Below are 14,902 nucleotides of genomic sequence, written 5' to 3' on the forward strand. Positions count from 1 at the left end.
CATCATATTCTAATGATCATCTGGCCTCTCTCCAACAGCAAGATCCGGTTATCGGCACATTTCTACTGTTCTGGCGTCGGAAGAAAGTCCCTGATGGCCTGGAACGAAGGGCACTCCCCAAGCCTGTGAAAGAATTGTTGCGACAATGGGATCGTTTGATCGACTTGGAAGGGATCCTACATCGTAGAGTTCTTCGGTCTGATGGAGGGGAGCAACAATATCAGTTAGTTTTGCCCGAAGCCCTGAGGGAAGAAGTGTTACAGCAGTTGCATCATGGCCACGGGCACCAAGGCAATGAGAGGACGACAGAGTTGGTGCGACAGAGGTGCTACTGGCCCGGGATGTATGAACATATAACACAGTGGTGCTATCGCTGCCAGCGATGTACAATGGCGAAACCCAGGCAGTCTGCACCCCATGCCCCAATGGGACACCTTCTGGCTTCTAAACCAAATCAGATTATGGCCATAGACTTTACACTTCTTGATCGTTCTAGGGATGGAAGGGAACATGTCTTGATTATGACTGACGTCTTTTCTAAGTTTACACAGGCGGTTTCTACTAGAGACCAACGGGCCCATACAGTGGCTGGGATACTAGTTCGTGAATGGTTTTATAAGTTTGGTGTGCCGGCCCGTATTCACTCGGACCAAGGTCGGAATTTTGAAAGTGCCCTGATCCAGCAGCTGTGTGAACTTTATGGGGTTCAGAAGACCCACACTACCCCTTACCATCCACAAGGGAATGGACAATGCGAGCGATTCAACCGAACTCTGCATGGACTTTTGCGAACCCTTCGGTCAGACCAGAAATGTGATTGGCCTCTCTATCTACCCCAGATGACTTTTTCATATAACACTACTATTCATGAGTCTCCTCATTTTTTAATGTTCGGCCAAGAGCCCCATTTGCCTATTGATTTTCTCCTTGGTAGAGTCAAGGAAACGCCAGTAGGGTCGATAAACGATTGGGTGCAGGAGCATCAGCAGCGTCTGCAGGTAGCATTCGATACAGCCAAGGAACGGCTGAAGGCTGCCGCACTCCGAAAAGAGCTTCACGATCGACAAGAGACTCTTGGGTGTTTTCGAGAGGGAGATTTGGTTTACCTGCGAGATTACAACATTCGTGGAAGAGCAAAAATCCAAGATGTCTGGGGGGCCACCATTTACAAAGTGATTAAAGCTCCCAGGGATAACGGATAAGTGTATTCAATTGTGTCACTTCAAGGCTCTGGTGCTGTAAAACACTATTGTCATCTGCGATCTGCCCCTGTAGACTTGCCTCCTGCCTCACACGTCCCATTGGTTGAACCAGGCCCTCTGAGTGATGATGAGTCTGAGGGAGAGTGGTGGATCGCTCCTCAGGCGGAGGCCAATAGATTGGCCACCACGGATAACTCCTCCTCTTTAGATCCTCCTACAGAGCCTCAGGTGGTTGAGGACCGGGGAAGCAATTCGGTGGAGGTCTCTGAGGCCCCTAGTGCAAGTGGGTTCCAACCTAGACAGAGTGGTCGGTAAACCGCAGGAAAGCATTCTAACGTCTACCATTTGCCAGTGGGAACAAGGACTAGGGCACATGGGGTTGCAGTCCCTCCAGTCCCTGGGTCTAGCAATATGATGCAGGCCACGTTTAGACCCTGGATTTAGATTATTATTATTATAATTTCTGGTGATTCCTTTTTTTTGATATCCCCTTAAATTATGTTTTGTTATCGTCGGGGCGCCGATACAGAGTGGGGGGTGTATTGTAGCAGGGGGAAAAGTGGCATGTCCCCCTTAAGAGCATTTCCCCTTTAAGAGCATTTCCTTAGGGGCGGAGTTGTGCACATGATTAGGTTCCTAGGTGCTTTATAAGACCAGAGAAGCAGTTGTTTGCACTGGCTTTGTTTGCTGGTTGAGACTCAAGGTAATTGTTGCTGTTTTCACTCATTCTGTATTTATTGCCTCTAAAGTGACGTACACCTGTGTGCCTTATTTGTAGGCTGCTTTCCTCTATGCTCGTGTGTATATAGTTAGAATTTGATTTCAATTGCATGTGGGAATTTGCTCTTAACCTTGTTTTGGGGATGTGTTTTAGGCTGGTTAGATCTCCTTGATGGTCGTGGGGCTGGTGGATGCACGTTAGTGACCCTGGAAAGTGGTACTGTTCATCCTTTTAGAGCATCGGTAGGATTTTATGTGTTTTGGGAGTGATTTAGCTGCGGCAGTGGCAATATATTTATTTGTGTAGATGATGTTATATTTATTTGATGTAACATTTGGTTTATTTTGTTCTCCTTAGGATTTCCAATTTCTTTGCCGCTGCTGTCTTTTCTCCCCTTTTGGTTTTATATAACCTTTTCTTTTTGTGGGGTTCGTTGGATAATTGCCTATTTTGTGACATGTCTAATACGGCTGGATATGTTTGCTCTTAGTCTGCATCAGGGCTGTTTAAACCACAATTGTTAGCTTCCTGAGCATCAGTTTTACTCCGAGAACCAACTAATTTGTTTTATCTTTGTCTTTTGTTTAGCGGATCACTGGGGAGTGCTGGCTGGAACACGGGTGTGGTCTCTTTGGTGGATACTCTCCTGTGGTGCTGCATGTACTCTGTTGTTCACAATTATGTGCGTGTGCGTGCGTGCGTGCGTGTGTGTGTGTGTGTGTGTGTGTTTCTTTTTTGTTAAGCACGTGTACGGGTGAATATCACAGGGTCAATAGTGTGGGCCCATGCCAGTGGCCGGTCAGTCCTCCTCGAGTATCCGCTAGTTTGTTTTCTTTGGGTTTGTTCTGTCTCAAGGTTGGTGTTCTCTATTTTAAGATTACCGCTCCCATTTGTGATTATCCTGGTTAACCATTTAGGCCTTTTAATAGGGCGTGTCCTTTTTTATAAGATGTTTGTCAATAAATTGTGACTTTTGTACTGTTTTTGAGAAACTCATCTCTATTCCTTCTGTTTATAAGGCACACAATGAATCTGTGTCCATAATTTAACTTAACTCTCCCTGAGAGGGATTCAGGGTGGCGTAGTCAGGCGATGTTGATTGGGCATCTTAATCTTCGAGTGTTTATAGTGCCCTTGTGCTACACACAGTACATCACTATTAACACATGAAGCACATATCCAGGGCTTAGCACATTGGACATAGGTATCAAATGTGACAGCTGCTTCCTAGAGTTTAATATCATCATCCCCCAATAGATGTCGTTGTCCAATTTATAGTGAGAAACAAAGTAGTTATTTACTGTCTAGATTAAAATCTCCTGCCCCTGAGAAATCATTTAGACAATATTCTTTGACATTACACTGTTTTAAAATACACAAAAGTATTATAACCTCCATTTAAAAGCGTTCAAGCTATCTAGGTAATGCCTTCATAATGGGATCAAGAAGCGAAACGGAAGTCTTTAAGCATCAGCCCGACGAGCATACGCAAGGCATAATAGGTAATTTCTCGCAAATACCTAGACGCCACATTGTCCGCTTTGCTCCACTGCTGTGATAGGTCAACGGCGCCGCCATATTAGTGAGGGCACAAGTGCACTACAAGCCCACTAAACCCAATGAGAGATCTACACTTTTTCGGCATTAAAAGCAAAAACATTTTTACATTCCTTAACATATTTCAATGGATTTAGGATTCAATTTAGTATAAGCTATGTATTATTTTAGTACTATTGTTAACAATGCTGTAGGCTACTAATAATGAATGTGGTGGTCTTGTTTTATCTTGTTTTCTATTATGTATTTATGGTGGAGTATATGAATATATATAACAGTATATGAATGTGTTTGAAAAGTTCAGACGCAAAACCTTCTAAAAGCCACCTCCATCAAAAATGAGATTACGTTACAAAAATAATTTTGCTGCAAACCCGCTAAATACCACACTTTGCCCGGCCTGAACTGAAAGTAAATGTACAATAAAAATTCCTGGTTAAATAAATACATAAATAGAAATGTATCTGACTACCTACTACTAAAATAAAATAACAAATTCTGATTCATAACATTGGACCAATCAAATGAACCTCATGGCGGAATAAATGTTTCTACATTCAGAGATAAACGCCCCTGAGGCAGTCACGTTGTCTAAATAATATTCACGACTTCAAAAAAATTACATCTTTACAAAGTGTCTTTGTCTTGTTTTGTACTACAAATATATAAATATTCTTAAATCAAAATACAATTACTTGACAAGAAAAGTGACCTAAGATATTTTGTCTTTTATTATGAAAAGTAATATGAGAATTGAGAAGTTTATGGCAAAAAACATAAAATACATTTTCAATGGGGTGAGAAAAAAAAACTCGAATTAGGTACATGAGAAAAAGCTCAAACTAAATTCAAGTATATTTTTCTCACCCCAAGGACAGATTTGTTTGCTTGTTTTTACCATAAACTTACTACATTCTTTTTCATAAAAAGACTAAATATATTCTGTCTCAAAACAATTATTTCTTGTCCAGAAATTGTATATTGATTTAAGAAGTTCTAGATATTTTCACTAAAAACAAGACAAAAATGCATAGCCTACTAAGAATAGGCTGTTTGAGATGCGCCTTGCTTCGCCTGAAATGTAGGCGAGAGTAGGCGGCTCCAGTAAGGGGAGGGGTCAAAAAAGACCTTTGAAGTCGAAACTTTCTGAATCTCGCCGTTTTGTCGCTTGTAGACGTGAACAATGGAGGAGATCGCGATCGCGTTTATTACCGCAGACGAAGTGGATGTAATCGAAATACCACTGTTTTTACATGAGGATGGTTACAATAATAATCACAGAATGTACTGTCAAATAATGTCCAAATAAACATCTTACACAACAACATGTAAGACATTTTCAAGGATTGTATAAACAAATGGTAAATGAAGTAAATAGCAAGTTGCTTTTGAGAGAAAGAGGTCATAACAAATGTTTATCATATTTAATAACAAGCAGGTTTCTGCCACCATTTCACGTCCATAGTATTTTTTCCATACCATGCAAGTCAAAGCTGTATTGTAGCAAACATTCTTCAGAATTTCTTCCCTTGTTTTAAGACCCAGACACTTCTTAGATGAAACCACACAAAGATGAGGCATAATGACTAAACAGGATGTAATGTATTTGAGTTGTTACAATACCTGATGGCCATTAGAGGGCACCCCCCGTGCGGTTGGCGAGTGTGGTGGCTGTGTTCCGAATAAAACTTGTCTAAACAGTTCAGCCAGATCTCCGGTTTCCTCGTGTGTATTCTATAACACAAAATGGAATATAATATGTTATTATAGCATATTGGTGCATACATAATATAAATTGGCGACGAGAATAAAGTTCCCACGGCAAATATTGAGTCATCGGCAGAGCAAAAAGGATGGCTACTACGATCATCGGACAGATCGAGGCATTCGACGAGGCAACAGAACAATGGCCTACGTATGTTGAACGTTTTGAACACTTTGTTGAGGCAAATGACATTAGTGAAGATAAAAGAGTGTCAGTTTTTCTCAGTGTAATGGGGGCATCAACTTATGGACTGTTGCGTAGTCTAATTGCACCAGTTAAGCCCGGGACGATGAAATATGAGGAGATTGTGAACACACTTCAAGCACATTTTACTCCCAGACCAATTGTGATTGCAGAAAGGTTCAAATTTCACAAACGAAATCAAGCAGAGGAGGAAAGTGTCGCACAATATGTGGCGGTGTTAAAGAAACTGGCGGAGCACTGTGAGTTTGGCGACAATTTAAATGACGCACTGCGAGACCGATTCGTGTGTGGATTGAGTAGCGAATCAATTCAAAGGAAGCTATTAACTGAATCGGAGCTCACGTATAAAAAGGCTGTGGATATAGCGATGTCAATGGAGGCTGTATCTAGAGAATCACAGCATTTGAGCAACTCATTGAAGGTAAATGCCATGTCTTTGTCGTCAAAATCGTCAAAGGAAAAATGTTATAGATGTGGAAAGTCCAACCATATACAAAATGAGTGCTTTTACAAAGATCAAGTATGTCACAAGTGTGGGAAGAAAGGCCACATTGCACGCATGTGTAAAGGTACTAAGACAGATGAAGGAAAAAGTGCAAAATGGAAGGGACAGACAAAGAAAAGACCAATTCACAGAGTGGATGCTAATATGGAAAAGAGCGAGGAAGAGACAAATTCGGACACGGATACCGAACTGACCTTACACAAAGTAACAGCAACATCGCACGATTCTCCACAGGTGAACAAAATGAAAAGTGAAACTGATTTAGTGTCATCGGTAATAAAAGTTCAACCAAAAATTGAAGGATTACCAGTTGATATGGAAGTGGACACTGGAGCGGCAGTCTCTATTATCTCAAGTGAACTGTACAGAGATAAGCTGAGTCATATTCGATTACGCCAGACAAACGTTGTTCTCAAGACATATACCGGCGAGGTCATTCCACCAGAAGGCGTCATCAAAGTCCGTGTCAAGCTAAACAGACAAAACGTACGTTTACCTTTGTATGTTGTTTCAGGAAACGCAGCTCCCCTGCTGGGACGAGAATGGCTTCGCAAAATTCGTCTAGATTGGCGGGAGATAAAAACTGTAAGAGCAGTTCATCAAGTGAATGAAGGAACGTTAGAAAGTCTTCTAAAAAGGTACGCTAAAGTATTCAGAGAAGATTTAGGAACATTCAATGAGTATACAGCGACTTTGAGTCTGAAACCGGGAACCCAACCAAGATTTTTCCAAGCTCGGGTAGTACCGTACGCCATCAGACCCAAGGTGGAAGAAGAAATTGATCGCTTACTGAAGGAAGGAATCATTTCACCTGTGCGATTCAGTGAATGGGCAACCCCGATCGTACCTGTAATAAAAAAGGGTGGCAATGTTAGGATCTGTGGTGATTTCAAAATAACCGTGAATCCAGCTCTGTGTGCAGAACATTACCCATTACCTCGAATTGAAGATCTGTTCGCGTCACTGGCTGGAGGACAGAGATTTAGCAAACTAGACCTTTCACATGCCTACCTGCAGATCCCTGTACATGAAGATTCACGTAAATATCTTACCATCACGACCCACAAGGGGATGTTTGTGTACAACAGATTACCTTTCGGTATCACTTCAGCTCCATCGATATTTCAACGAGTCATGGAACAAGTGTTACAAAGACTACCGGGTGTACATTGTTTTTTGGATGATATCCTGATCACAGGAAAAGATAATGCTCATCACTTAGCTAACCTAGAAGCTGTGTTAAGCCGGCTGGAGAAATGCGGACTTCGTGTGAAAAGAGAGAAGAGTGAGTTTTTCAAAACGTCAGTGGAGTATTTGGGACATGTGATCGACGCATCAGGACTTCACAAGTCTCCAGACAAACTGCGCGCCATCGCTGAAGCACCTGCTCCTGTTAATGTTAACCAACTACGATCTTTTTTGGGACTGATTAATTATTATGCAAGATTTGTGCCAAATATGGCCACAGTACTTCACCCCCTGAATGCAATGTTACACAAGGAAGTAAAATGGGGGTGGTCGCCAGAGTGTGAGAAAGCGTTCCAAGATGCTAAAACTCAGCTGTTAACACCCAGTGTACTCACACATTATGACCCTAGACTTCCAGTTCGTTTGGCCTGTGATGCGTCACCATACGGAGTGGGAGCCGTGCTTTCCCACATGATGCCGGATGGGCGAGAAAGACCCATTGCCTTCGCGTCCCGAACTCTGAGTAAACCCGAACAAAACTATGCACAGCTAGAACGTGAAGCGCTAGGAATCATCTTTGGGGTAAGGAAGTTTCATACTTACCTTTATGGACGTCACTTCACATTATTAACAGACCATCGTCCACTCACTACTATACTCCACCCAAACAAAGCAACTCCATCCATGGCTGCCGCAAGACTTCAGAGATGGGCTCTTCTGCTAGCTGCACACAACTACACTATTCAGTATAGAAGTGCTAATGACCATGGGAATGCGGATGGGTTATCGCGATTGCCACTGCCGGTACAGCACAGAAACGGGAAAGATGCAGTGGACGCTTACCTCATAAATAAAATGGATGCACTCCCAGTGTGTAGCAGCGACATCAGTAAAGGAACCAGAGCAGATCCGATCCTCTGTCGGGTGAAAGAGATGGTATCGACTGGATCATTTCCATCTACAAAAGATTCCGAAAATGCATTGAGGTCATACCTCACACGAAAGGAGGAACTCTCACTGATGCAGGACTGTCTGATGTGGGGACAGCGTGTTATCGTTCCACCAAATCTGAGACAACGAGTGTTGGAGGATTTACACACAGGACACCCAGGTGTAGTAAAAATGAAGGCTCTAGCACGTAGCTACATCTGGTGGCCAAATATTGACTCACAAATTGAAGAGAAGTCAAAGACATGCACGTCCTGTCAGCAAAATCAAAAATCTCCGTGTCTCTCACCTCTACATCCCTGGGCATGGCCAGAAGTTCCTTGGCAGCGAATTCACATCGACTTTGCTGGTCCATTCGAAGGACGAATGTTTCTGGTAGTGGTTGACGCACACTCAAAATGGCCAGAGGTCCAGGTGATGGATTCGACAACTTCCGCCAAGACAATTCAAGTGCTGCGTGGTCTATTCAGTCGCTACGGTATACCCGAAACATTGGTGAGCGACAATGGCCCGCAATTGACTTCAGAGGAGTTTGGATGTTTTCTGAAATCAAATGGCGTTAAACACGTTCGCTCTGCCCCATTTCACCCAGCCACTAACGGGCTAGCTGAGCGTTTTGTGCAGACTTTTAAACACTCACTGAAAGCATCCAAAGAACCAGTTCCGTTACAACAGAGATTAGACGCCTTCTTATTACAGTACAGGAATACACCACACAGCACAACAAAAGAGGCACCTGCTATGTTATTCTTGCATCGAAGATTGAGGACACGGCTGGATTTACTGAAACCAAGTGTGAAAATGACTGTGGAGCAAGCACAAAAAGTACAATGTTCTCATCGTGCCCTCCATGCCAAACACAGAGACTTCAATGTGGGTGACTCAGTGCTGGTCAGAGATTATCGACGGGGAGAGGAGAAGTGGAAAACTGGTACTGTTTCTTCTCAGTCAGGACCAGTGTCGTACACTGTTCAAGTGGACAGTTCACAAAGCTGGAAAAGACACGCGGATCAAATGTTAGACTGTCATCCAGAAATTACAAAAAGCACAGAATCACGGTCAGCAGAAAACAGTACATCACCAACAATGGATGTTAAGGAGCAAGAATTGCCTTTAACAGCTAATGACACTGAACCAAATTCTCCAGATCAACATGTAACCAAGCTCGTTGAGCCAGCTACTGTTTCTTCCCCAAATGTAAGAAGATTTTCAGTTAGAACCCGTAAACCACCTAACAGACTTGATCTGTAAAATGTGTTAATGTTCTATATACAGTTGTATATGTTAACAGTGTTACATACTGTTGTGTAAGTAACTTAGTGAACATTACAAATAATATTGCTTGAAGGTGGGCCACTATTTGTTTGGTCCCAACTGTTATTTCCCCAAGAAATTGATGTTCTTATGTTAAAATGAAAACACGGGGTAGACTGAAATAAGGAGGGAAAGATGTAATGTATTTGAGTTGTTACAATACCTGATGGCCATTAGAGGGCACCCCCCGTGCGGTTGGCGAGTGTGGTGGCTGTGTTCCGAATAAAACTTGTCTAAACAGTTCAGCCAGATCTCCGGTTTCCTCGTGTGTATTCTATAACACAAAATGGAATATAATATGTTATTATAGCATATTGGTGCATACATAATACAGTCCATTTAGATATGTATGCGTGCATGTATATTTTTAATGGATTGATTTATTAATTCACACAAACATACAATAGAATAAAGTGAAAATTACAACAAGGAAGAATTCTAATGAAGAGAAATATAAAATAAACGCATGTCCTAATTCTTAACTTCACTAGGTGTGTTTTGTTTTTGTTTAGTTTGCATGTAAATATAAATAAACAGATGCGTAATCTAATTCTTAGAATGAAGAGAAAATTTATCAGTTGACATTCTCAGCCAATGAGCATGAAGCTGTGTCGTCAGTCAGTCGTTTCCCATCATGCTTTTGAATAGCGCAGTCGGAGGAGAGCAGAGCACTGCGCTCGACTGCTCAATCCGACAAAGCCGCCTCGCCGTCGCGAGAGTTTTTTGGCACACGTCAGCATGACATCAGAGCAAGGCGGACACAACTCGCACACTTTTCTAACCGGCATGCAGCTCGCGGTGATCGGTTCTGCGCAGATTGTGCTCATCTCAAACAAGCCTATTGTCATTTTGCGGTATAAACAGTATCTGCAGCTGGATTCGTTAGTTTGCACTCTGATCCCGCCTATGTACAAGCGACATTCATTCTTGACTATCATCGGAGCAAACGTTGCGTTCACATGTTTATTATTAATGCGCCGGAAGTTGTTCAATGTGATCATCACTGTTCCGAGAATGTCCGTGGAGTGAATAATTTGATAGAAATGGAAACATAATACCGCAGGTAAGAATCCACATTTGGAGTGTCCGTCATAATAAAGCCCTACTGCAGTGAATGTCGCGTACGTAGTCAGCATTACAGCTAAGAACAAGAAACAGTGCTTCAGATAAAACGTTGAATATCCACACTAGACCTTAGCTCAAACTTAAACGCTTTATAAAGCACTTTATGTTCATTTGCTTGATCCATTGGCGAATCTCAGAATCCAAATCCAAATGTTCATTCATGGCCATATTTGTCTTTATAAAACAAAGGTTATCTGTAAATCTAGTATACAACATTGTGATATAGTAGTTAAAGAGTCATTGTTTGGATACAAATGAAAATAGAGCACAGAAGAAAATGAAAATAAAAATGAAGCAAAATGGTTACCCTTTGTTAAACTGCCTATAATACAGATGTATTATCCATTACGAAATTCCTTCCATTATGAAATGAAAATATATAATGAAATAGATTACCTCATACATTAATTTAAAAGTCTAAATTCTTTATGTATCAATTAAAAATAATTGTATATATTATTTTAACTAATATACTACTCCATTACCAAATCTATATTAAATGTTTTAATATATTACTGATGGTTTATTTTGAGGAAAATATTTACTTTAAGAGTATTGTTAGTCGTTGTACTGTGAAATTGGCTTTGCCTAAACAACGGCGCATACTAGCATAGAACGAGTCAGAAAGTCTTGTTTCAGGGACTGATTGCATCATTAGACAGGGCTGTTGTTTCTGTCGGATTGATGTGTAAATGTAAAGCTCCTGCGCATGATCAAAAGGCGAAATATTCAAAAGAGGACATGAGTGCAGCTCATAACTGATACAGTTTCTTCCTATAGAATCGTGCAACTGATACGTAGATCATCTAACTCGTCATTTGGAGGTTGCGTGCAAACTGACTATTAAAAAAATCTGAGCGGACACGTGTCCTCTGCTGATTAGGACGGGACTAGATCCCTAGATTATTACAGAGGGGTCGGAGTGTCAGTTTCGTACTTTGGGTGCTGCAGATGATCATGTGCTCTGTAGTCATATGACCTAACAACCGCAGCCTGCTTATTATAAAAACACAGTGAAGTGAACATGATTATTTAACATAATAATTTCTAATTTTCATTAATGAACATTACCATTAGGTAATTGAGTGGACATATTAATTCTGGACTAATATCAGAACAGTCTTGACAGTTACGAGATTTGGCTTTTATCGATTTTATTTTCTATTTCGCAGAATTTTAAAATCATCAATATCTATTCGATATGAATATTGAATGCAGGGGATACAGGAAGTATATATGCCATAGACTGTATAAAAGATGCTCAGCATGATGCCGCTTCCTCCCACTGTAAGGAATTATTTGTCAAGCGTTGGAATGAAAGGAGAAATACATTTAAAAACGAGTGAAAGGAGACCAAGTTGTAGAGGTATTACTGAAATTAGGGACACATTTTAAAGAGCACACTTTCTGTAAACCAACGTACTTAAATTTTTCATCTCTCATGTTATTGTTCTTCGCTTCTCAAAACATGGTGCAGTGTTTCCCACAGGATTTTGAGAGACTTGTGGCATATCATATCTTTGACTTCATCACGTCCTGTTTGTTCTAGTGTTGGCACTTGAAATCTGCTTCGCTTCTGTTCTACTCTTTGCTTTGACACAATATACTGTATTTTAATAAACTGAATGCTATTCTCACATATTGTATGTTCTGTTGTCAGACATGAAATGAATAAAAAAAGTGACTAAACAGAACCCAATAACACCTCATATTGAATACAACCAGCTGTCGATTAACTGCTGCTAAAATCCTGATTTGTAAACACAACATCGTCTGACAAAATCACCATACATCTACATTAAAGAACGGCTATGATTTTGAGTTGCGAGTGATATGTTTTAAATGCGAGTGATAGTTTTATTGTAGATCACATTCATAAATATGGGAAATTCATAAATATGGGAAAATACACTGTTACACCGAGTTAAAACTACACACCGCACACAGACACACCAAGCACGAAAGGGTATGTGGGAAACACTGCTAACCTTTCGTCTTGTCCTGATAAACTCTGTTAGGCATAGTCTCTGTCTGTAACATCTCTGCCTGTTGACATTTGCATTTTGAAAACATTTGAAAACACCACCACATTTTTATTTGTTCACTGTCATGTGAAAGAGTAGCGGCAAGGGCGGAGTTTTACATGTGTTGATATTTTATATTAGTGATCAATTTGGTTTTCCTTGATTGTTGTTTAAGCCATGTTAAGCGTATAATTCCTTATAATTAATTTAAAAAAATACGACAGAAATAAATAAATGTAGAAATCAAAAATAAATGTAGAAATTCATAAATAAATGTAGAAATATATAAATAAATATAGTATTACAAAATTGATGCAAATTCATATTTCTGACATATTTATTTATTTTACACATTTATGTATTCATTTATTAATTGATTTAATTTATAATTTATATTTATTCATGCATGTAGTTATTTATTCATTTAACACTATAACTCTTTTGTAATGGTTCTTTGCAAATGGGATAGGCCTGCACCAGATACTTCCCTGACTGCCTGCAGCTCAGCTATGACTTATGCATGCATGATCATGGCAGTCAGGTCCAGACCGGTGCTACAGAAACAGAAAACCCTGAGATTTAAGCTCTGAGCAAGGAGTTACTCCCTCAGGTGTTATAACTCTAGGGAACATTTTAATTCACTCATCCTCAGCTTTTTTATTATTATTCAATTAAATTTATTGTCATTACACACATACAAGTACAGTGCAACGAAATGTATGGTGAAGTATATGCCCTTTTATGGGTTGGAGATGAGACCAAATTTCATTTTCAGAAAGTTTTTTCCAGATGATGAACAATAAAATTATTATGAGAATTTGATTTAAAAAAAACAAGTTTGAAAGTAAACAGATTGCAGATTCATTTAGGCTGATTCACACTGATTCAACAAATGCCAATAAATGTGTTTGTTGGATTAGTGTGAAACCCCTGTTTGCATTTGTTGGATCAGTGTGAATAAGCCTTTAAGATGATATCTTTGCCATCAGTCATGCCTCGTTTTCATGTGGCCCTCTTCTACCACAGACATTTGAAAAGGGTCTCTTTTATGGATCTTAACAGCAGTAAGTTCATACAAATCATTTTTCTCATAAAGATCACTATATCATTTTTCAAGAGGCCACAATGTTGAATGCAATATTGAAAGCATTTTATTTGCGGCCTGTAGCACATGGTATGTTCCTGGGACACATTTGCCTGGAGCCACACAAGCCTCAGCAGGTCCCTATAGATTCTACCATGTCATTTGGCACATTGACCCGCGTCTACACCTTACGGGAGAAACCACAGAACCAACTAAGCACCGGCACAGGGGACCGTAACCTGGTGATGACGAGGAACTTAAAAGTCTTTTAAAACTTCCAGAGGAAGAAACTGAACTTGAGGTACATGTATAGTGTATAATGGCTTCTCATTTCCTGTTTTTGTGGGGATGCTGTTGATTTGTTGATTTTCCTTCTTTTAATATATTTCTTATCCATAGTAGAATCCTTTACTTTATAAATGTCAAGTAGAGTCATAAAATATATCATCTATGTGAATCAACTTGAAGTAAAATTTCTCTAGTAATCTAGAATGTGTACAAATGCATTTGAAAAAAGTCAGAGAATTATAATTCCGTAGGAATCGGGTAACCAATAAAGAGTATTTTAATTTAAATATCCTTTCTATATCAAAGATATTGTGCCATGTATGCATGCTTATGCATACATGGCACAATATCTTTCATCCCCGACTTCGTTGTTTGCTTTCTATGTGTGAAACCATTCAATCATTAATTTTAAGGTACCATTAAAATTATGTTTTGAACCACTTAATTCATAGCAGCTTGAGAAAAGCTGCTCGCAGCAGTTTTTTGCCATTAAAAACCTGTAGATTTTACATGGCAGCCCATAAATGGGAAAAAGAAAGGTGGTGGTGTGCTACATCAGGCGACTGTTTAGCATGCCGTATAATGTTAATTGGCTTTTTTTTAAACTCTTTTAGAGGATGTTGACCCGTCTGTTGGACGTTTTAGAAACATGGTCACAACGGCTGTCATTCCCATTGAGGTAAATTTCTAAAACCATTCAGTAGCATACTAAAATAATAGCGATTAATGTCTGTTAAACCCACAGAGGAAGAAAATGGAGGGCGGTCACATGCTGGGAATTGAGGAAATCGTAATGCGCCACATGTACACTTTTACCTTGCGTGATGGACTTTATAAAGTAATTTCTCCTGCCAGTCATGAAGGTCTACCTACAGGAGCTCCTAGCAGGGCCACGATTCGCGGTGGACTGCCATTACCCATTCCCAACCCTCCCCCAGATGTGGATTTAGCCAATGAACCTCCACAGATCCCACTCG

General features: G+C 40.2%; 1 long non-coding RNA gene across 1 annotated transcript; it reads left to right on the forward strand.

Moving 5' to 3' along the window:
* The first annotated feature begins 10,335 nt into the window (after positions 1-10,335).
* Positions 10,336-13,819, forward strand: LOC306901806. The gene is made up of 3 exons (XR_013787391.1): positions 10,336-10,467; positions 13,580-13,617; positions 13,722-13,819. It is a non-coding gene; the product is annotated as an uncharacterized lncRNA (long non-coding RNA).
* Positions 13,820-14,902: the final 1,083 nt, after the last annotated feature.

Source organism: Barbatula barbatula, assembly GCF_947034865.1.
Source record: "Barbatula barbatula genome assembly, chromosome: 12".
In the NCBI taxonomy this organism is placed as follows: domain Eukaryota; kingdom Metazoa; phylum Chordata; class Actinopteri; order Cypriniformes; family Nemacheilidae; genus Barbatula; species Barbatula barbatula.